This window comes from Erpetoichthys calabaricus, chromosome 1 (genome assembly GCF_900747795.2).
Source record: "Erpetoichthys calabaricus chromosome 1, fErpCal1.3, whole genome shotgun sequence".
NCBI lineage: Eukaryota > Metazoa > Chordata > Cladistia > Polypteriformes > Polypteridae > Erpetoichthys > Erpetoichthys calabaricus.
In genome coordinates this window covers 135,613,341-135,631,413 of record NC_041394.2, presented here as the reverse complement: position 1 = coordinate 135,631,413, position 18,073 = coordinate 135,613,341, and positions in this window count along the sequence as shown.

Below are 18,073 nucleotides of genomic sequence, written 5' to 3'. Positions count from 1 at the left end.
ATGTAGAATAAATCCAATAGCTTGGCCTGTTGCCTTTAGGTAAGTCACAGCAGTAGAATTTCTTTTCCTCCAAACATAGCACAGGCAGAAAATGAACAGGTAGTGCTCTGTCACACATTAACCATGCCAGGAGATACACAAATTCTCTAATATGTACTTAAATTGCTGATGTTTTTGTCAAAAAACCAAAATACTTTTGAATCATGAAAGTATTAAGAATTCTAGTAAAATATAATTTTAATAAACTACTAAGGGGCTTTGCTCGCTTAGCGAGCCCACCCCCTAACTCCCACTCTGGGGTGTGGCACGCAGCAGCTGCTTCACATCTCTGCTGCACACGTTGTGAAGGGGGTGGCTGAATGCACACTTTGGAGATGCGAATGGATCACCTGCTGTCTTTCTGCTCCTCCTTCCGTGCTGCATGTTCTGGTTTTTGCGCTGCGCGTCACTCAATTCAAAGCCTGTACAGCAGCTGTCCTCCCTTCGCTCACTTACCCCTCCCCCCCCCCCACCTCCCATCTGGAGCGTGCTAAGCGCCTGCCACTTTGCATTTCTGCTGCGTTGTGAAGGGGGGCATTAGGGGGCTGAACGCAAGCTAGGGAGATGCGGATGGATCAGGTGCTGTCTTGCTGCTGCTGCTGGCGAGCTGCATGTTCTGCTTGTCACGCTGCGCATCGCTCATTTAAAAACCTGTACAGCAGCTATCCTTTGGTCTTACTGCTTTGTCTTGCGGGACATTAAAGTATCTTTCGTGGGATGTCTGGGCTGATTATTGCTTTCCTTATTTTCTGAATTTGCACATAGATTATCCTTTCTTGCCTTCTTTTCTCTCCAACGCTTTTCTCTCTTTTCAACGCGCTGTTCTTTCTTCTTCACTTAGTCATTCAAGTGGTATCTAGAACGTATAACATTTTTAAGAGCTGGGAGCACATGAAGTGTGTCTGCCAAAAGCATTCCATCAACTGCGAGGTTAGATGTCCATAAACTTGTTTTAAATTGTTTGTAAGTAGGGCGTGACGTGCAAAAGTCACTATCTCACGGGTCTTGCTTCCTAAGGTTGTAACGTCTAGTCTCACATGACATCAAAGTGTCTCTCCAAGATGATCAATCCCTGCATCATGTCAAAGTGTCTCTCCGAGATGATCATGTCTCGACCCAAGATTTTTTTATATAAGATGGATAGATAGATATTAAAGTTGTGGTTATATGGCACAGCATTTCTTGAAGCAGAAATACACTATTTAAAAAAGCATTATGAGATGTACTTGAAGATGATCAGCCTGATGAATACAATGTGCCATAAAACACAATAAATGTTAAGCAGTTATCACAATAAATAAGCAAACCTACCAGAAACATTCATTACAAATTAACATTTATTGTATTATTATAAATGGCTTTCTAATTGTTTTGCATTTATTCTGGGTTTCACCTTCTAGAAATTCATCTGCACTACAGTTGCTAGATTTGTGAAAGTGAAGTATTGAAAAATACATTTTCCAACCTTTAAAATATCCTATACCTTATCCCAATACCTTACAACCTATAGCACCAAGAACAATTTGCCTGAAATGTTTTCAGCTGAATACCTCTTTGTCAGTCTCTCATTTTCTCTTTCAATTATATATGAAATGAAGTGTTACCATTTTACATGACAAGGGTTGATTTGTATGCTAAAAAGGACAGAAAAATACCAATTATATAATATTGGGTAAAAGTAAAAATACAATGTAGATAAAAATAGCCTAACAATAAAGTATCATGTTCATCTTCCTTTTCATTGCATAGCAGGTTCAAAAGCAGCTCAACTGGGCATTAAACTGCCTAGGTTTCAGCACACATTCCAAAAAAACACCTCCCTTATATTCACCACACATTCACTCTTTCCATCATCAGTATATTGTGGCTGTGCTCCTCCACTCTTCTACATCATAACATAACAATTTCAAACATATTTAATCCAATTCAGAGTTGTGAGATGGAAGACAACTGCCCTTATCAGGGTGCCAGTCCATCACAGTGCTAACTCACTCACTGCCAGCTTGAGGTTCTATGCTCCTTCTTGATCATTCAAATCTGCTGATAATAGACGTCTGGTGATGCCTCCTCTGTGTGGAATCAAATCTCAGTCCAGATTTATTTCATGTGTAGCTTCTGGCTGGTGGAATGAGCTGTCCACCTATATTTGAAACTATGACTCCCTCAATGTGTTCAAGAAGTATTTAAAGACTGTCTAGTTGAGTGAATTTCTAAGAGATTAGCTGTTAGGTTCTATAAATCTGGGAAATGCAACTATCTTAAATTTTGTTTTAAACTTTTCACTTATAGATATCAATTTTGTACCCTTGTCCTATAATACTTGTTCCCAAATAGTCCCCAGACTGGTTATACTCTATTATGTTGACCTATTTTAAACATTGTTTTAGATAAAAGTGTCTGATAAACAAATAAATGTAAATGGAGTCAATAGTTAACCTGACTTGCATGTCTTTGGGAATGTGGCAAGAAAACTAAAGTTCCCAAAGAAAAACTGACACAGGCATAGGAGAAAGATAAAACCTAATCATGGATAATGTCCTCTGGGACATTGGCTCCCTGAGGCAGCAACGTTACCCACTGTGCCAGCCATAAAGATGATTATGATAAACACAATATATATTATTAAAAAATTACTTGCTCTATATTTAATAGCAGGGAAACTACATTTGAAATGCGGATGCATAAGTACTAATACCCATGCTTGATGATATTACAATGCAGGAGCAAAGCAGCTAAAAGAAATAAGATATGTTTTCATTTGTAAATTTCACATTGAATAAGGTGGTGGTTTTTATTTCTTTTATCTGCCTATACATTTTCACACTGATTCTTTGCTCGAGAGCTGTAAGAGCAATTTACCTAGCAGAAGACTTTTATTTCCTCAGCATCAGATTTCTTCTTTACTATGTGTAAGCCCAGATATTCTCAAGCCAGTCGCTCTCATATGTCTTACAGCGGGTATGTCCTCTGGTTTCTTGCCTTTTGGCTGTATCTGAGGCAGTTCATGCTACAGGTTACTTGTCCTGGGAAAAACAAATAACAGCAAAAGCACAATACTGCTATTACTGGCTAATACTGGCTACTGTTCAGATCCATCAACAATGATAGTGACACTGAGCAATCCTTAAAATTAGAACTGTATGTGCTCCCTCTTCAACTGAAGACTAATGATGTACTCACATAACTTTCAAAAGTGCCAATCTGCTTGTCAGTTTCCCACTCCCCTTACACTCACTCATGAAAAGAACACAGAAATGCAGAAACTACTCCATTAAAAACAACACCTCAAATGAAGGAGAAAAGATGTTAGGTAGCTTGAAAATGTGACACCTGACAGACAAATCTGTTTCAAATAAAACAGCTATATTTTGTGCGTATTGTTGTAAACAAAAGTCTTTGAAATTAAGGGTACTCCGTATTGCCTGTTTTACAGAGTTATCATTGGGCTGATTTGCCATCTTTTATTTATAGTAATGTGTATCCAACTGTTGCATTTTAACTCTTTAGCTGTAATACATATATTTTTTTAATTGAAAGTTAGATCATTTTAATCAATGACTTAACTTTACTAAAGCAGTTAATTTGTTATGTAATGGAAAAATATTGTGCACTTCTTTTTACAAATACAGCTCAGGAATATCAGCACAAAAAAAAAAATAATAATGCATTTACAAAAAGTAACTAACTTAACCATAACCTTAACTGCTTTTGAAAAGCCAGAATATTTAGCAAAGGTGTATTTCTGCATTCTTGTTTTCCAATTTATTTAAACATTTACATAAATATATTTTATTTCTCCAATAGTTGTTGCATCTTGTAGATAACCAGATTATACAGCAATAAATTCCAACACTGAGGGTCATTAGTTCCCAGAAGTGAATTAGAATCCTTGTTTAATACACATTTCCTTTTCGGAGAAGTTTCCCTCAGCTACAACGCTAAGCAATCTGATATAACTGCTGGAAACAGTCCTGCAAAACATATTGTAGAAATGCATTCTGCTAGAAAAAGTGAAGCAGAAAATAATTTAGAAGGGTACCACAAAATAAGATGTCAAAAAGAAAACAGGCAATGACTTGTAACCAGGAAGTTAAACACAGAGTCATCAACCAGAAAATCAAAATTCTACATATTTGCAAGGATTAATTTGCTTATAATGCAATCAAAAGAACAATGTGGAAATCTCTTAGTTTTCACTCTCTAAACTTGAATGAATAGGAAGTGTTTGTCATGACCTTTATACCCACAACTCCATGATGTCACAGCCACTCACTTCCAGATCATTTACTTAGCAACATGGTAGCGACAGCTCCACAAAATGTCAGCATTTGCGAAAAACAAAATGTCATCAAGAAGCATCCTAAAATAATTCCACAAATTACATAAATTTCAAATAGGAAAACCTTTCTCAGAATTGGATGGTACATGTTTCAAAACATAACATAAATCTGAGAAACATCCAATCAAGTACCTTAAGAAAGCCAAAATAAATTAGAAATAAAGTCAAATCATAACAGAGTCTTTGTGAAAGCCCCAGTGAAGTGAAGTTGCACCAAAATCTGAAGCAAACGAACAAAAAAAAAGAAAGGAAATATATCAGATGTGGCAGTAAGAGTGTTCCATGTTTTTCAAGCTCCTACTAGGCAAACATGGAATGATGTTTAGGCAGACTTAAGTGAATAGAACATTGTAGCTAATTGCTTGGTCACTATGCACTTGATGTAACATCTATAGTGTTTCCTAGTTACCAATTTAATAAGAAAAAGAAAAAACAAATAACATTTTTGTACTTCAACTTCATCGATGCACCACTCATGCCATTCATTCAGTCTTACAAACAACTTCTGACCACGTGTGAGTGGCCAACACAGACGGTGCTTAGGTGATACTAAGTGAACAGAACATTGTGGCTAAGTGCTTGGTAGCTGTGCACTTGATGTAACATCTATAACGTTACATTTACTAAGAAGATGAAAAACTAGGGGGAATTTTTTCTTCTGAACGCACCTTTCATTCAGTTTGACCAACAACTTCTGATCATTTCTGAGACGCCAAATGCTTGACGTTATAGATGGAGCTGTTACATGATCACATGTAACATACATGTCATAATGGTTTGCAATCATAGCTCTAGAGTAGCCAATCATTGAACTAACTGACTGTACCACACATTCTGTTAAGACATTACTTGTACATAGTCTTTTACGATAGTGGTAGGTAGCACTTACAGTGAGATCTCTGTTCAGAGACTCTGTTTCATGGCTCCCTTTACATCTGCTCTTGTTTCCAGTTTACTTAACTTTAAACTGTAATGTTCCTAACCTCTCTTTTTAATGTTAATTTCTTATTAATGTGTTAATGTAATAATAGCACTGTGTCTGTCTGTCTGCAGCTAGCCCAACATTCATATCTGAAAATGAATTGATCAGAACTATTTCTATCCTCCTCCTACACAGGAAATGCGAGCCTAAACTCACTGAACAAGATTACAAAAACTATAAATATAAGATATGATAATATTGAAATATTATAGAAGTTATTGATATGATTGAAAAATGCACAAATAACTGATTTGCAATTATTTGTGAATGTTCTTTAACTGGCATGTCACAAATGTTCATTATCACAGTTTATGATAATGCTTCATTTAAGAGTTTTCATTTTAGTCTTCAAATGTCAGCGTTTACAACATTTATATGGAACATAAAATCTGCTTTTGGATCTTTGAAGATGTTTTGCCTCTTTATTTCATTCAGTAACATGTATGATAGAGTAGTTAAAATAATTTCCAGTGGAGACATACTGTTACACAGAATATCTCTGCCCCAAGACCACAATTTTTTATCATCTTCTGCAAACACTAGGCTCATATAATATGTAAACATGTGGTACTATACTTAAAAAATAATGCAGCAGTTCAGTTTGGTTCTGTGCATCAGAAACGTGTGCTGAATTAGGTTAGCAGCAAGGCTTTTGGAATCTCATTTAAATGTTTATGCATTAAGGGAGTTTGCTGACGTGAGGTTAAATGAGAGGATGCTTTATTTTGCCATGTTAGAGCTCTTCATGAACTGGAGTGATGTTTCCACAAGTCCCAAACATAATCCCTTCACACATTTAGAAGTTATTATATTTTAATTGCATTACATATAATGATAATTTGTGTTTATAAATTCTCGCATGCCCGTGTTAATTGAACTGAGAGGCCTGAAGCAATCAAGAAATTGTTTCCATTTAAAGGCACTAGTGTTTCAATATTTTTTCAGTTGCAACAAAATCCCTAACTATATTTCTGCTAATCACTCTTCTATTTTGTGCATTGTGTTTTTGGTTTGTCAACTAATAGATTTTGATATTTTATAGCCCCTTGACCTAAGCTGTCACTTTTTCAGTTGTCAGACACTCTTAATCTACTGCTCATCATATATTGCCAAATCTGCAGTAAATATATCTACTTCTCATTGCTTAATCATATTTGCAAAAGAGCTAAATCTAAACTGATTCTCTTTTCCTGTTTTGTATTTAAAAAAAAACTAACAAGGTAAATTTGAATAAAATAGTACCTATGGTAACACATATCTTGAATTGATGTATGTCACATTACCTCCAACAGAAATTGCACAGATTACAGAACAAAAATATCACTAATTGCAAAGTGTTTGATGCTAATCAACATACAAAATTAAGAGAAAGGAACACCAAATCATAAAGACATACTCCCTATACTAAATAATAATGCCTATACTGTTTGGGCCTCAGTAACCCTGATTCAGGATGTTCTCCCTGTCAAGTAAGAACAGCTTGTATGTTTTCCCACATGCCATGCTGTCTCTCCCTTTCGCATCATTTTTTCCCCTGAGGTCTCAGTCCATCCTGTCAGGGAACTGTTGAATCTGAATTCCATTTTGAATCTGCATTCTCCTGCCCTTTAAACCTTTTCTTAAAGGGTCATTTCCAGGTCAAAAAATTCGAAAAGAAATTTGGCATCAAGCTTAACTGACAACTGTGCAGTTTGACATAGCATTAGTCGGTACTACATACATGCCTTTTCTAACACACCTATTCAGTTCAGGGAGCCGATGTCTATTCAGGTGTAATTGCATGCAAGTCAAGAACTAACCATCTCTTATCAAAACAATTAAGATTCAGCGTTCAACATAAGCACATCCTTGAGCCGTGGGAGAAAAATTAAGTTATAGGAGAAAAACCCACATAGGCACAAGGTATTGTCCAGTCAGGATTTGATCTCAGGATTCCAGAGCTGTGAGGCAATAGCCCTAGGCACTCTCCCACCATTTCTCCCATTGTCATATGTAGTATAAAACAAAGTACTAGTTCTCATCAATTAAATAAATGATAACTCTACTTGTGTTTTGTAGATTTGGAAAAAGCATATGACCATGTCCCTCGGTATATTTTGGGGGAGGTGCTGCATGAATATGGGATAACAGGCTGTTTTTGTGTGATATTTGTTTTCATTGAGAGCTGTGTCCAAATACTTGGAGTTAAGTCTAACTCGTTCACTAGATAGATAGATAGATAGATAGATAGATAGATAGATAGATAGATAGATAGATAGATAGATAGATAGATAGATAGATAGATAGATAGATAGATAGATAGATAGATAGATAGATAGATAGATAGATAGATAGATAGATAGATAGATAGATAGATAGAATGTTGAACTCCGTCAAGACTGTGTCTTTACACCACTCCTGTTTCTTTTTTTCATGGAGAAGCTGAGGATGTAAGAGTTTCCAGTTGTTTGGCTAGATATCAAGGTGGAGCAAAGGATATGAGAGTTTATAGTTGGGAGGCAAGAGGTGATATCATGGCTTTATGCAGATAATGTTGTCCTCTTGCCTCCCCTGACTGTGACCTTCATCACATCATTGAGCAATTCCCTGCCGAGTTCAGCGTGGATGAGGATCAGCACCACCAAGAAAAGTGTTGATTGATCAATGCAGGTTTAGGGGGGAAACAACTACTCTTCTTGGAAGAATTAAGATACCTCTGGATCTTGTTCACAAGTGGAGGAATAAGGGAGTGAGAAATGGACAAGTGGATTGGAGCAACAGACAGTCCTCTGCGGGCACTATGCCGGTCTGTGGTAGTGAAGTGGGAACTGAGTCTAAAGACAAAGCTCTTGGTTTTCAGGTTGATGTACATTCCTGTCCTCACCTAATGTCATGAGCTGTGGGTAATGAACAAAAGAATGAGATCTAACATACAAGTGGCAGAAATGAGTTTTCATATTTGGGAGGCTATGCTGACACTCAGTGGCAGGATGAGATGTTCAGAGATTTGGGAGAGCCTCAGAGTGGAGTCACTGCTCCTCCAGCACACCAAGGACACACTGAAGTGATTATATCTCTCAGCTGGCTTGGGAACTCCTCAGGAAGACCTGAATTCTGTCGCTGGTGGCAGGGAAATCTGGACTGAGCTGCCTGGACTGCCGCCATCATGACTGTCACCAGTAAAAGCAGCTGAGTTGTCATCTCAAATAAAGGAGCACTGGAATCATCTGGTAGGAAGTGTCCTATTATCAGATTGGCTGGCCCAGCACTGTTTCAACTGTGCATTGGCTAGTAGGCATTAGGCAGCTAGTTGGCCGAGGTCTCCAAGAAAATGTCTGGCTAGTCTGACAACCTGGCTGTGGTTCTACAACTGATGGACAGATATTGTTATCTTTTATTTATGTTAATTAGTTTCTACTTTGTTATTTATGTATTTGAACAAATCTGTATCCTCATATGTGATAGTTCTATATATAGTGAGGGGTAAAATCTATTCTTGCCTTTTGCCTTGAGAGTTGTAGTAGCCCTCTGTGTGTGTACTTGGTGAGCACCTCTGTGCAAGACCAAAGTAGTTTGTACCATTGTATTGCATTTCTGAGGTGGCAGTGATAGATGGCCATCTACCTCTGTATAGAGGATTATATGTGCTCTCTTTTGTTTATTGCATTTACACCATTTTTGACATTCATTACAACCTACCGGGAAGGGGTCTCTCTCTGAATTACCTTTCTTACATTTTTTTCCAACAGAGTTTTTTTTTTTGGAAGTTTTTTTCTTGTCTCCTTAGGAAGTCAAGGCAGAGGGTCTGTCAAATAACAGCCCACTGAGACATTCCTTGTGTGATTTGTGCTATACAAGAAAACAACTTTTGTTGAGAAGATGAAATGAAATACAAATATTCTAATAAAGTAATATTTTATTCAGTTAGGTTTATGTATTTTACTTACTTCTGTTCATTCTAAGTAGCCTAAAAAAGAAAGCCCACTGTTCATTTTTTTTTTATTTTAGGATTTTCAGTTCAAGATGTAGGGGTTATATGATGGTAAGAAATTTAGAACAAAGTGACATTGCTCTCTTTTCAATTGGTATGGCAAGTCAGGCTTTTCAGCCTAAGAACAGTCAGTCACTGTGCCCCAACCACAGTGGAATTCCTGAAGGAGCTAAATGAATGGAACAGCTATAATAGGCCCATCTCAGTATACAAGTCAGTCCCCAAAATTGACTCTTTACAACTGATAAAGCAGTATTAATTACAATTGGGCACAAATTAAAAGGAGTAATATAATCAGACTGTGCATTCTTTATAGGAGAAAGTAAGAAGGAAATGCAGTTACTCCTAGCATTAAATGCATTTTCACTGATCTGCTCACAATGTGATTACACTCAACCACATTAAAAACTAGGTGTAAACATACCTGCGATTGGATCACTCAGACTGTATTCAGTTGTGATTCGAAACAGGTCATTCACATTTAACACAAACGTAAGTGCAAATGCATTTTCTGTTTACATGCAGCAAGCAGATAAGTAAAAAGTGAATTTACTTTTGCATGGGGGAGGCAACATTGGATATTCACTCAGATACAACACGGACACTGTAAATGCATTTTAATGCCATTTGTAAATGTTATCTGGCTACATTATACCTGGGCACAATCCTAATGCAAAGAGCAAATTAAAATTGGATAGAGAGGGTATATATATTTTCCTTCTGTTTATTGACTATTGTTTGTTGTATGTATATGATGTGGACAGAATCAAGATGGTAAATTAACAAAAACACTTGTTTTAACAGTGCGTGTTGAATCTTCAGGCACTTGCAAGGTGCAATAACTAATTATAGCTTTCTTTTCTTTAATAATTAGATATTAACGTCGAAGTTTGTTTAATATCATATATTCACCCATTATATCTAACAACCCAGAGATCGTATTATCTTTAGATGCAGACAAAGCACTTGACATGGTTGAATGAAACTACTTATTCACCACATTGCACAAATTTAGGTTCAGCCCAAATAGATGTGCATGGATAAAATTACTATATACTAGTCCAGAGGCTTCCGTTCGTATTAACAATATTATTTCAGACAACTTCAAACTAGAATGTGGAACTCTACAAAGATGCTCCTTATCACCTTTACTCTTTGCAATCACCATTGAACCGTTGGCTGTATACTTTCGATACTTTTGCATCATGGATAAAGGGGATTCTTGTAGAAGGACTTCAACAGAAAATATCACTATATGCAGATAATAAGGTACTGTAAATATCTAACCCTCAAAATTATGTTCCAGGAGTCCTTAAAGCATTAGCAGATTTTCAAAAGATATCTGAATTTAAAATCAATTTGAATAAAAGCATGCTTTTTCCAGTGAATTTTCTACTACATAAAATCAGACTGGACACCTCCCCATTTATCTTAGCAGATCAGTTAAAATATCTAGGGGTAAATGTAAATATAAATCTCTTTTTCAACAAAATTTTTCGCCTGCATGGAAAAAATTTAACTAGACGTGAATAGATTGTCTACCCTTAACTTTACATTAGCAAGGAGAATCAACATTGTTAAGATGATCATCCTTCCCAAGCTGCTCTTCCTATTTCAAAGCATCCCCATATACATTAACAAATAATATTTTAAGAAATTAGATCCAATCATAACTTAATTTATTGGGAATTCGAAACATCCACACATCCAAAGGGCAACTCTGCAATGACCTAAAGCAGAAGGGGGCATGGCACTACCTAACTTTCAATTTTATTACCAGGCAGCAAATATAAAAGCAATAAAGACCTGGACATTGACACAAATTGTTGAATATCCACAAACCTAATCTGCAATCGAAATAAAATGTTGCAGAACTTCTTTATATCCCCTGCTTTGTGCCCAAGTTAATAAAAACTACCGTCATTACGCTAATAATCCAATTACCCTTCATTCTCTCAGAATGTGGAACCAATGTAGGAAGCACTGTAGCTGCTGGTGAGTAAGGCAGGATCAAGAATGAGCCAAACGCATACCAAAGGAAATCTCTCAGTCCAAAAAACTTTTTTTTAAAAAAGGTTTAGTGAAATTTCAAAGCAAACAGTCCACACAAGAATAGAGAAAGGTTGTTGCACACATAGAATAAAAGGCAAAAAAAAGAAAAATGTTTCTTCTTGTTAAACTTCAGTTGTTTCTACAATTAAGGTTGAGTTATTTCTCTGTGTTTTACTTCACATTCAGTATGTTCTAAACGTTCAGCTACACATACAACTGAGCAAGTTAAGGCATGGTTTGAAACCGTGTGCCCTCCATGTCTTACATATGGCAAGGCAGGTCACTAACTGAGACTAATCTGCAATCAGTGGGACAAGAAATAGAATATTTAATTTCAATTCAGCTTGTGGGGGTTATAAGAACCTCCTGTATACTATGCACTAATTTATAGGCAAACATTTAACATATCTAAGAAAATACTCCTATCGACTTAACATGACCTAAATTACTGGAAAATGGTTCTTACAAGCATTTTAAGACAGATAAGCTTTTATCTGTTGCACCTCTACATGACAACCACCTTTTTCTACCATCTAAACATATACACAATTTAATGTCTGAAAAATGTACAGAATAACACTTTTGGACATGTACTGTACATAGATGATGTCTTTGCATCCTATGAACAATTACGCTTAAAATACAACTTCTCATCAACACAATTCTTACATTACTTTCAAGCTAGAAACTTTGCTGAACAGAATCTGCTCAATTTTCCTCACCTTCCACCTTGTTCTATTCCAGAAGAATTATTGATCAGTCTTGAAGACTCAGATAGCATCTTTAAAATTTATAAAAAATATTTTAAAGTCCCTTCCTTTCAAAGACCCCAGAGTACACTGGGGAAAGGATCTGTCACTTAATATTTCAGAAAAGGAGTGGAATGCAGCCGTGCACAGAATACACTCAAGCTCCATATGTACAAAGCATTCAATCATTAACTTAAAATATTTTATCAAGCACATTTATCTCATTTAAAATTGTCCAAAATGTTTCCAGGGCAAAATTCAGTCTGTGACTGTTGTAGTCTAGCTCCAGCCTCGCTGGGCCACATGTTTTGTGCGTGCACCAAATTAACATAATTTTGGACAAAAGTCTTTGAATGTTTGTAAGACAGTCTTGGTGTTACAATCACTCCTAACCCAAAAACAGCTGTGTTTGGTGTATTCCCAGACGAAGAATCCTAAACCCCTCCCTCTCCAACTCTTAAGTCATTGGGTAACTGATGCTTATACTACTTGAAATTGGAAAAATCAAATTCTCACTTAAAGAATCTGATGAAAACTTTTTTTAAATATGGCAGGATCTAACCAATAACATTTTAGAATAAGCTTCCATTTCAGGGAAAAAGATACCCTTCCTTTCTTGTTCCTTTTATAGAGTAGCTTCAGTTGCTGGCTGTTCTCTCTTTCTCTTGGGTGGGGGTTGAATTTTGCTTTGATTCGTTAAGCTTGACTTGACTGTATGGAATGTCATCTGTTTCTAACTAAAATCAAAAAAATTGATATTAAAAGGTGCACTTACACATGAGGCTCCATGGAGGCACCAGGGATGGAACGGCTTTTAGCAGCATGGAGGCACATTGTGGAAGAGAGCATGACTGACTGTTCAAGTCGGGTGTGAGGAGGCCTGTTTTGCCCATTTGAACCTCCATCTACCAGCATGCCAACAACCTGGCATTACTTTAATATTGCCATGGAAAAATACCTGTTTGTTCTGCATGTGCTATGGAAAGGTTGCCAGCAGGAAAAGAGCAGCAAGTAAGCAGGGCATGCAAAAAAGAGAGAGTATATGAAGTTAACTGAAAGAAGAGGGGGTAGCTGCGAATGAGTGAGACACTGGGAAATAGGAGATTTGGGTTATGCCAGGCCATCGTTAATGACTATTTACGTGAACATGCCCTGCATGTAAAACAGAAACACACCCAGTAGGGGTCATCTTTTTACCTACTGGCATTTTTGGAAAAGGTTAGCTGGGCAACTGTGTAGTGAGCCTTTTAAATGTTTTAAAAGTTTTCCACTGTTTTTTTTTTTTTTGTTTTGTGATTTTGATTACTTTTCTTTATGGGTCCCCTTGATTTTAGTCTTGTTTGAAAATGAACAAAGAAGAATTGCATGTTTATTTTTGCTATTTTTTTCATCACTTTTACTTCTGGAGCCGCTGTACGTATTGTAAATAATTAACTTCTATTTGTTTATTGTTGTCATTGCAGAGGACTGCATTTTTTGAATGTTTGACACTGGATTTGTTTCCCCTGGCGCTTTTATAAAAGGCATTCCTTTTTAACTCTTTCTTGGAGTCTGTGCTACCATTTTACCACCACTAGTATGTTACAGATGCCCGGAGTTTAAACATATGTAGAGGTATCAGTACACTGGGCATCACAGGTGTCCTCCAGCAAGTTGTTTGAGTGATTGACAACCCACTTCCACTCCATGCTATTCTTTTATTTTGATTGACCACAGATGAAATATGAGAAAGACAGCACCAACCCCGACTTGGATTGGAATTCACCAGTATCCAGTGAGCCCAGAAGTTGTCTCCCAATCACGCATGTGTGACAATAAATATAGTTTGATAGTATTTGGAAAGAGACTATCAATATAAATTAAGTATAAAGTACAATCAGCATTTCTGAAGGTGATGCAGGAAATTCAAAATACAGAGTATAATTAATCATACAGCCATGTACATTTCAAAAGAAAAAAATGTGTGTTTCATGTTTGATTTGGATGTTAACAACTGATGGAAATTCAAAAACATACCTACAGAGTTTAGAAGTGATAAAGCATGCTGACCACTCACCAAGAGATGCTCAACAAGTCTTTGGGATAGTAAGAATTGTTTAGTTCTATGTAAGGTTGCTATGAAGCAAACAGTGGCAGCAGATAATGAATGTCTCCACAAATCAGAGCAGAGTTATGAAGATAACACAGTATTGTACAGAAAGCCACTGTAGCCTGGCCATATAAAGGATGATGTGCTTATTATGTTTGGTCCATGTTAGAACTCTGGCAGAAGAATTCTGAACTTGTTGTAAGCTGTTAATACATTGTGGGCAAAAACCACAGCTCAGATCTGATTTCTATTTCTTTAGCTTGTGCTGCTTCAAATGGTTCTGTGATTTTATTGTGGCACAACTTTGTTTTCAAAGTTTATATATTACTCTCTTCCTTTGTAAATTATTAAAATTACACTGATTTATTTCAAGGCGCTTTATCAACTCAAACTTGTAGGCATATGTCATTTGCTTAGACTGCATATCATGTTTGATTTAAGAGAAAACACAACAAGTACCTCACATCTTTTTGACCATCAGATTACTTCTGGCTAGATTGCCTTCTAAGGAGGATTGTCATGTACTTCATGTGTTCTTACATTTAAATGTGTTCTTACACTTGGATCCTTGGCTTCCCCTCACAATTCAAAGACATACTGTCAAGTTATTCCCCGTTTCCAAATTGGCCTGATATGAGTGAATGTGCCCTGCTGTTCACTGGTGATTAATCTAAATTTAATTCCTGCGTTCTCTCTATTGCTGCAGGCATATGCTCCTTCTGTCGTCAGCCCCATGCTGAATCCTTCACACTTTGGTGAATTATAATTTGTATCTTTTCTGCTTCAAAAATTACCCTGCAAAAAATAAAAAATCTATTAGGCCTTTTCATATAAATACTTACATAGTAAAAAGGCCTTACTCTCATATAGTGCTTCATACAGCAGTTATGTATTGTGCTACGTCTAATGAAATATTGTGCAGCTGCTGTCTTATCCTGACTATCCTAAGAATTATTTCACCTCACTGCAATGATCAATGTTCTGGTGGTGTGCTTTTTGAGAATACTGTCTAGATTTCTGTGTTGTGTAGATCACCTTAATGTGCAAATCAGGTAGACGTTTAAGATGCATTTAACTTCTAAAGCGAGCTTATGCTAATCTACAGAACATCAGACTACAGAAACATAAACAAGGTCCACATGCAGGTGAATATTGGTGACAGGTCAATAATAAACATACTAAAGGATTCCTACCTCTGTAAGTCATCATCCCATGGCTTTTGCTCATGGAGGGTACCATTTATGTGCAGATAATGTTTAACACTGATAAGTAGCTGTGATGGCCTATCATATTTTATGTTGGTCTTCTTATTGTGTTCCTCTGTACTTCTCAGATCTGTGCCAAAGAACGTGGTAACTTCCAAACAACACTATACCAGCAAAGCCTACCCAAATATTTATGAACTGATATATACGTATATGATTAACCTCCTAGCCTTATGAAGTCCAGTTATTTAGCCTCTTATGTATCTTACTCATTTGCACACCTGATGAACACTGAATTATTCTTGAGATTCTCAATTTTAGTATAAGTGTTGTGATGTCATTATAATCTGTCTTTTTTATTATGTTTTTAATGTTGAACTCTATGTGTAGCTCTTGCTATAGTTTTCAACAAAACTGAAACACAAACTTAATAATTGTTATACCTAGCCTTACTGAGATCTATTGTCATGCACGTGCGAGTAGGAGGACGTTGTATGGACCAAGCGAAGGTAATTCCACGCCAGGCCAGGGGGTGGCGGGTTGCACTAAACCTTCTCCTGTTATCTCTACAGACCAGCCACGGGAAAACCTGTCTGACTCAATTTCGATGACGTCACTTCCGATTCCGGCACCCAGAACGACGTCCCTTCTACTTCCAGTGCCCAGAAGAACGTCACTTCCGGTTCTGACGCACAGACTGACGTCAGAAGAATGTCACTTCCGTTCTCCTACGTCACTTCCAGTTCCTACACATCACTTCCAGATTGATCCTTTAAAGCTTCCATCTTTACAAACCTTCAGCAGTTCAATTCTGGTCTCCAACAGAGAAACATCTCTTGTTCAAAATCAACCCATTGCAGTCAGGGATAATATATGGGTGGCTGCCCCAAACTTTTTCAAGTGTGTTGAGTCTGATCATTTTACACTATTCAAACTCTATTACTAACTGTACATATGATTGCAACATTTCTCACATGATGCTTGGTTTATTTTTTATTTATAACTGATAAACAGAATGTTTATTACGTTATTTATAATCTGGCAAGGGGTGGCACGGTGGCGCAGTGGTAGCGCTGCTGCTTCGCAGTTAGGAGACCTGGGTTCGCTTCCCAGGTCCTCCCTGCGTGGAGTTTGCATGTTCTCCCCGTGTCGGCGTGGGTTTCCTCCGGGCGCTCCGGTTTCCTCCCACAGTCCAAAGACATGCAGGTTAGGTGGATTAGTGATTCTAAATTGTCCCTATTGTGTGCTTGGTGTGTGGGTGTGTTTGTGAGGCACCCTGCCTTGTTCCTTGTGTTGGCTGGGATTGGCTCCAGCAGACCCCCGTGACACTGTGTTCGGATTCAGTGGGTTGGAAAATGGATGGATGGATAATCTGGCAAGAACAGTAAATGCATGACGATTTAAATAAATGTAAGAAGAGCTATGTTAGAAATGCATAATCTAATAGAGTAAACCTTGTCCATTCAAGGATGCAAATGAAAAACAGGAAAACTCATAAAAAACTCACACATAGACATTGACAGAACAATCAGAACTTCACACGGTCATTTACAGTACCGGGATTCAAGCCTGTAAATGTGCGGAACAAGCTCTATTTTATGGACCATCCTGCCATTTATAAATATATCTGAAGTGCTCTATACTACAACTGCATGTGTGTTTGGATTAGCCCTGTGTCACGCACATGCACATGAGAGGTAGCCTAACAGCTTTGGTGATGGTAATTTTGGCCGAACCAGGGATCGGTGCTGTGCTCTAATGCTTTCTCCCCCCACTGCAGAATAGAAGATTGTCAGCCACTCCTCATGAATGTCACTCCCGTTGTTCATCCGTATGGACCCACCTCATCCTGCCACATGACCATATAATCCGGGAACTGTTTATCTTGTTTCCAGTTTTATCTTGAACTTGTATCTAAGAAGACATCTCCAAAATTATTGTGTGTTTTTGTCCTACAATAATATGGGGTCACCAACTCTTTATCTTTGTTTGTATTCTTTTTTTTTTTGCTTTGCATTTTATTGATTTTATTAAAATCAAATAACATTCCATACAAACAAGTCAAGGTTAACAAAACTAGGTTCGAAACACGTCAACCCCTACCCATGAGAAAGAGAACTAGGCCAGCAGAGTAAAACTTTAAACTAGTAAAAATAAGTAAATAGATAAATTTATAAATGAATAAGAATAAATAGAATAAAAAAGAAGGGAGAGAATCAGCTTCCTCAGTTTAAGTTCTTATTCTATTATGGTGTTGATAGATCCTACCAGGTTTTGAAAAAGTTTTCAAAATTCTCCGCATTTGATTTTTTCCAATTTCAAATAGTATATAACATCAGTTACCCACTGACTTAAAAGAGGTGAGTTAGTATTCTATCAGTTGAGTAAGATAAGTCAGTCAGTTATTATCCAACCCGGTATATCCTAACACAGGGTCATGGGGGTCTGCTGGAGCCAAACCCAGCCAACATAGGGCACAAGGCAGGAACAAATCCCGGGCAGGGCGCCAGCCCACCGCAGGAGTAAGATAAGTCTACGTGCCAATAATGAAGTAAAGGCAATAACAGTTTGTTTGTCCTTCTCCACTTTAAGCCCATCTGGAAGAACACCAAACACAGCTGTTAGTGGATTAGGAGGGATTCTTACAC